The sequence below is a fragment of the Poecilia formosa genome, unplaced genomic scaffold, assembly GCF_000485575.1.
Source record: "Poecilia formosa unplaced genomic scaffold, Poecilia_formosa-5.1.2 Scaffold28, whole genome shotgun sequence".
NCBI lineage: Eukaryota > Metazoa > Chordata > Actinopteri > Cyprinodontiformes > Poeciliidae > Poecilia > Poecilia formosa.
Genome location: NW_006799967.1, coordinates 770522 through 777693, shown reverse-complemented (window position 1 = coordinate 777693; position 7172 = coordinate 770522). Strand labels below are relative to the sequence as shown.

General features: G+C 39.7%; 1 protein-coding gene across 1 annotated transcript in view; it reads left to right on the top strand.

The window, feature by feature from the left end:
- Window positions 1-7172, top strand: part of tnfrsfa (tumor necrosis factor receptor superfamily, member a) — a 29800-nt gene that overhangs the window by 4534 nt on the left and 18094 nt on the right. The gene's annotated exons all lie outside the window — the stretch shown is intronic.

Below are 7172 nucleotides of genomic sequence, written 5' to 3'. Positions count from 1 at the left end.
ATTAGCTTTATTTTCTCAACATTATTTACATGTAGAAAGTGAAAATGCGTCACTCAACTTTTTTTTTAAATGTCACCAAAACAAATGTTAGTGATGCTGAAAGTGTAAATTAGTCATATCACTCAGTTGTTTGGGCGAATCTCTGTGGTCAGTAAGTTTCCAATCGGAACCTGACAGAGTAAATGCATAATTCGTGAATGGGTGGACAATGGTTTTCAAAATAATAACATGTTATTCTGACATGTGTGACGCACATTTTTGTGTCACCCTCCCACACTGATGTGATAAACTGGACAAATCCAGTGCAACTAGTTGTTTTGTAGAAAATGATGGCTGCCCAACATTTTGACTCATGTCAAGCCATTGCATGACTCATTCAATTTGAATACAAATTGGTGCTAAATTTTTTTTTTCGATCTTTGTTTGTAAAATATTTGTATATTATAATATTGTTTTCCATGCACTTCACAGTTACATACTAATCTGCATGGATCTACCACATTTAAGTAAATTAAAGATTGTGCTTATAATGTGTTATTGATGTTTTTTGTGGGCTCTGTATGCCAAATAAATATGGATTATATGCATAATTCCCCCGGCTGTTAGATTATATTTGTCCTGAGAGTTTACCTAGAAGGTAACAAAAAAACAAGGTTATTCAATTACTTAAAAGCATCTACTTTTTTTAAATAGATTATCAATGAACTGCAGATAATTTTCTTTGTGAAACTATCAGGAATTATATTAGGACACATTTTTGTGATCAGACATTGATGAAGCATTTTCAGGATATGAAACCTTTGGTATTTCAGTAAGACTCCATATTCGCTGACTGGATACTCCCAGTGGGCTTTATGCATTGGCTGCTGTCAGAGTCTCCTGCTATGATATTGTGTGACTTAAAAACTGTGGTTCTAATAGAGCGCCTCGATGAGAATAATACATACCAGTCCTTCAATTTTACACAATAAATGCCAGTGTGTGTTTTGTTTGTTTTTTTTGTTCACTGGAAATATCTCCAAAGAGCAAAATTGGTGTTGAAGTTGCCTGTTTATGAAACTGCAGTGTTTTAGCCACTGCAGGTCCCGTATCTGCGGTTACTTGGTTAGGCGAAGAGTAGCTGAGTCAGCTCTCCTCTCCACACATACAGTGAAAAAACTTTCTGAAACACGGACTTTTTCCCCAAGAAATAAATAAATGTCTCGAAGCTTAGCGCAAGGTTCTGGGCTTGCGTTTTTTCTGAAACGGGACAAAACTTTTCTGTCCGTTTTATCAGCTTGACTGGAGGTGCAAGGACACGGCGACTACTCAGAAACCTAGACGAGAAGCTAGCGAGCTGCAGACAGTCACGTCTGTTAACTCTTAGACACTTAAATAAACTGGTGTGAAACAAACCCTACTCTGTTTTTGGTAAAACAATGCAAACAATGCTTGAGGGTGCATAAAAGCAACATCTAAACACTGATTGATGGTCATTACTTCAGTATAGATTCCTGTGACAGACGGAAGGGGAAAAAATGAACAAATGTCCCGATAATTATGAAAATGAGCAGGAACTTCTAATATATATATATATATATATATATATATATATATATATATTGTTGCTGAATTCAGCTTTAAAACATTTTTAAAACGGAGATTTTCTTTTATGTTAAAAAATGAGATTCTTTGTTATGCACATTATGTCTGAGTTCTCCGAAAAAGAAAAGAAAAAAGTGTGAGGGGGGAAACTCTTTTTAACACCTTGTAAAAACCAATGTTCTGTTCAACCACAGCAGTCTGTTTCATTTGTAATGCAGAATAACAGGAAACGTTGACCTCCAGCTATTGACATGTTACTTTTTTTTTTTCATTTACTGCATAATTACATACTTTTTGGGTTGATAAATGTGGTTAAAATGGAATTCAGCAGGGGGAAAAGTGGATTTTGGAAAAAAAAAAATAAAAAGACGTAATTTCTTGAACTTCATACAACGTTGATACTGGTACAGATTCAGGGAATCTTTTTTTTAGACAGGTTGTTGTTTTCTTATCAGTTCCTCTAGCTTTAGAGTAACATGGTATCTGACTGGTCCAAACTATTTCAGCATAGGAAGATTATATGGATTGATAAACATTTCTCTATGTTGCATTCCCTTGCGGTTGCACTGAGCATTATCAGCCATCTTTCACAGGTCATCTAACGTCTTGTTTTTCTGAACTTCATTTTCTTTTCACAAGAAGCTCAAAATCTGATCACACTTTCCGAAAACGTTGTCGTTTAGGACAAAACCTAAAGGTGGTTGCAAAGTGACACATAATATAGATGAATCTATTTTCATCAGACTCGGGGATGAACTGCCTCGTCAGTGACCGACTACACCTAGTACCGGCTCTGCATTGCACTGACGTACAGGCACCAGGAAATATGACTTAACATTAAGCCGTGGTGGTGAAAGGTTTGCATCAGTGCCAAATTCTTTCTCTTCCTGCTCTCCTGGATGAACAGACTTGCTCTCATAAAAGTCTCCAGTCCCAGAACAGGCTCAATCTTTGTCCACAGAATGGACATCTGTTTACAGAGATGTAAATCTGGCAGGGATTCCTGTTATTGATGGCCTCTAAAGACCTCTACCAGACACATACTCTGCATTTTTGCTGTGATGTGTTTATAGAGACTGTTACAAACTGCCTGCACTTTCCTCTCCCCTCCTTATGCCACACGCAAAGGTGAGCTTTAATGGAACAAATTCAATTGTCTCTGGAGTGCAGTCGTTGGATCCTGGCTCATTCTTTCCCAGGTTAGTCATCTCTTCCTGCTCCTCTTCGTTCCTCGCTTCTCTCCTGGATTAATCTCGTGAGTCGGAGCTTGGCGTCTCTGTGACATGTCTAATAGGAATTTGAAAAGGGGCTAACTCAATAGCCCCATTGCGCACAAATTCAATTTAATTTTCAAATTAGGAGTCCTGGCTTAGCCTTAAGTCGGACTCTGCATGACTCACGGTGACGGTGTTTACAAGTATGAGCAGTTCGCTTTTTGAAACCACAGAGACCACCTTCACATCTCTAAACAGTCTGGAAATGTGTCACACACCACCTGTTGACAATTCTAGATCTTTTCATACTTCCAGCTGTCACCTTCTGCTGTCAAGTACTGTCACACCAGTCATTTCGCCAACGTTGTGGTTGACAAGGTAACTGAGGAAATTCATTACCATAGCCATCATCGGTTTGTTTGCATGTTTTCTTCTTTTTTACTCTACTGCGGTGGTGAATGCAGCCCTGGTCTGCATGTGTGGCGCACCGTCACGCTCGTCTAATCAGCGGGGCATACCTCCAGAGGAAACTGAAGAATTTCAGTCGTGGAGCGGGGCTGCAGCTTCCCCGAGTTAAAAATATCCAGCCTGGCGGATATGCTGCTGGTCTGATCGGGTGCTGGGCCCGCTCTGAGGGAACAGTTTGGAGCTGAACCCTGCATGAAGCCTCTGTATTGTCTCGAGCTTCCTGTACTCCCTGAGAGGAGGGGGCCGCCGCATTTCACACGCTCCCACTCATACACTACAACCATGCGCGCTAACGTGCGTGCACGCGGCTTTGCGTGTGCGTCAGTGCGGTTTTCAAACTGTTAGCGCTGTCTTGTTTTCTCCACTGCTGAAAACTTGACATGGGAGTCGTTCCCCTTGTTCTCCATCATTCAGCTTTATAAAGATGAATGCATCCCAGCTTGGCTGAACTTTAGATGTATTCCCACCGATGAATCAAGAGTCAAGAGTTAGCTCTCTTGACAGCAGCCAGGTCGTACTAGACTTTGTCATCTCACACAAAATGTCAGCGTCATTTATCACTGAAGGAAAGCCGCGCACGGTCACCTCCTCCCATCTCCAGAGAGAGATGGGATTTATCTGTAAAGCAGGTTGAGCGTTCACTGTCCTGTCAGGGTTAGCCTTGAGGGACTTGAACTGTGCAATATTAAACAGTGTCAGCAGGATCTGTTCAACACTGTTGTAAGCAAAACCCTAATTACAGAAAATTCCTATGCAGTTTGGAATCTGTTTTAGATTTTTTTGTTGTTCTTCCAAGTTTGGATTAGTCTGGAAAGATATTTATGTTTCTACATTTTTTTCTCCTGATTTGCATATTTTGCTCATCATGTTGCCTGAAATTTTCGTTCATTTATTTATTTATCAACCAACCAGAAAAGTAGCTAGCCATACATCCATCCTCCCACCATCCTTCCTTCCTTCCTTGCTGTCCTTTGTTTTCACAGGGTCAAACGCAACTCCTGAAAACTGTAGAAACACTTGTGGCAAATTCACTGTGAACTTATGTTATTATATTAAAAGATGTGTACAAGTACAAGAACTGAGATTTAGGAAAATCATAGAATCTTGATAGATGGAATTCACAGGAACCCTGATGAGTTTTGTGTTCCAACTTAAGAACAATAAAGCCCTTTGTGAAGAATGCTGCGTTGATTTCCACATGTTCCTTTATGACAAAGAACCACCTGATGGCCTCGCAAGAGCAAAAGAATTATGATAAGTTTATGTAATGCAGAACAGCACAACAGCTTTGAATGAGTCAAGCTGAATACTTCAAACTTTTGACCCATGCTCTTCTTTGGTGATTAACTTTCTTGTCACAAGGAAACAAAATCGTATTGAGAATTTCTTGACTGATCACAAGAGCAGAGTTGACCAGAAAAGTCATTACTATATGAAATTAAATTTCTCTTGTGTTGAATTTAGTTGCTCAAAAATCAAGATCAAAAATTGGTCTAATTTTTGTCGGGTTTAATAGATGAATGCTCTGAGTAGCTCTGACTTTTTGTGATGAGGAAAAAAAATTCTCGTCACAACAGTTTAGAGTTGGTTAATTGTTCTGATAACAATAAAAGTGGTCTTTTTGGCAGAATAATTTACAATAATGCATGTAATTATAATCACAGCCACAAAAAACAGAAAATCTAACTTGAAAACAACAAAAAAATTCAGATTATTAAAGAGAGAGTAGGTACATAAATCAGTCCTATTGTAGTGCTAAACAGCAAACAGTTAACTGCATTAAAGCATCTTCAATAAAAATATTGATGTTTTTTTATTAGTTCTGCTCTTGTGTAACTGTGGGGCGGGAAAGAGAAAAAAAAAATACAACAAAGCCTTTGGGTTTTAGGGTATGTAAAAACGTCTTCATTGTCATGAGTACATACAATTCTCAAACAATTCAATTATGATTAAATGGAACAATAATTGGAAACCACTATTTTCTGCAGAACCTTTGTAAAAACACAGCCTGTGAACTGGGAAGCAGTTACAGTAATTGTGAAAACACAAAATGAGGTTATCTCGATACACCTTTTGGTAATGGAACCACCACCGGCCTGAAACTTCGAGTAAAACCTGTACTGATTTATCCTGAAACTGATTTTGATTTGTGTCACACTTTCAGAACTTATATGTGGCCTAAGGAAAAGGCCTAATAGAAATCATTTTAAAACCAACACATGACACGGTTTACTAACTTCGTTTCATTGTTGTGGATTTGGTCTGTACCTGACGGTGAGTCAGGCTCGGTGATGCGGCAGCTGTAATTCGCTCTCTCTTTCCTTGTGGTTGTCAGAGGCTGCTGTGATAAAATATTGAGTTCTTCTAAGGTCACTGGGGGGAGGCGTGCATTTCTGACATTTGAACTGAAATAAACCTTTCATTTTTCAGTGACTTATGTACTTTTTTTTTTTTGACAACATTCACGCTGCGGCAAAGCTTTGTGCTCCTTCCTCAACCCCGTCATGTGCTGGAGTGCTTAAACATCTTCAGGGTGAAAAAGCTGTTTTCCCCAAAGCACCGTGGAAATACAGGAGGCATGCATAGCTGAGAATTGGCTCATTCAGTTGTTTTCTCAGAGCCTGTGGAGGCCGATGATCTATAATCTGATAAACTGGGGATTGCCTTTCTCTTATTTTGCAAGTAAAATGAGAAAGGCAATCAAAGTCGTGGAAAAGTGTGAGTTTATGGATTTAAAGTTACACAACTGTTGCTTTGGTCATTGATAACAGAAAACAATTTGCTAATTGGAGCAGCATGATGTGGCGAGTCAGGTCCCCCTCCGGACATCGGAATATAATGAGGTGCAGCGTGTCATTGCTTAGTTGTTGGTTTGGATTGAAATCATCCGTCTGATCTGAAATGAATAATGCAGCTTAGTTTCCTCTATGTATCCGCATTGTCATTTCTCTGCATTTTCTTTCCCTTTCCTTTCCTTCCCTCTCCGCCCCGACGTTATTCCCTCAGGGATTGCTAAGTTGTCACAGGCCTGTAAATGGCCCATTGATAACCTGGGTCATCTGAAAGGATGTCCTGTCATTTAGGCACAAATGCGTCCTCAGTGTGCATGGCATATGCTGGGATTGTTCCAAGGCAATTTGGAAGAACCCTGGGTGTTTAGAGGAAGCGGAGGAGCGCTACTGTTGTCGGACGCACAGAAAGTCCCTCATTATTTTATTGTAACTTTTATTAGTTTAACTCACAGCCACAAAAGCACTGTACAAACTTATCACCGAGTTAGACAATGACAGTAGGACACTGTCGTAAGACATAATCTGCAGCCGAGCTCAGTCATTGTACAGAGGATAGAGGAGGCTGTGAAGTGGACTGAGCCTCTACAGTCGATGCTGGAATGCTTCCAGGGATTGTGGGTTTGAAGGGCTTTCCACACTGAGGTTACGGTCACTCTGGTCTTCCTCCTCTCTTGGTGAAGGATGTAAGAGTAAACCACATTCTGGACGGCCGTAGTGTTTATGTACACAGCGCCGTGCCCTTGTGCTTTTGATGTACTTCAGTAGTATTTAGCAGCTAAATCGAAAAGCACTTTGTTTCAGAAATGACACAGATTCTCTTCAGCTTAGAAAGAGAATTTATTTGTTTCTTCCACTGACACATTGAGAAGTTATTGTGCAACTTGGCTGTCCCATGAAAGCAGTCCATTTTTACTTTTTCTAATCCGTTTTACTCCTTAGAGCTGGAACCATTAACCGACTAATTAATCAGATTGTAGATAAATTACATTAACATAGTTTTGTAGTGCCAATGACAACAAAACAGAGGGGGGGAAAAATCCAGCATCGTATCGCGGATCACAATAAGAAAATAAAAACAGAAAATGTTTCCCCAAAGTCCTGGCCCTTTCTACAG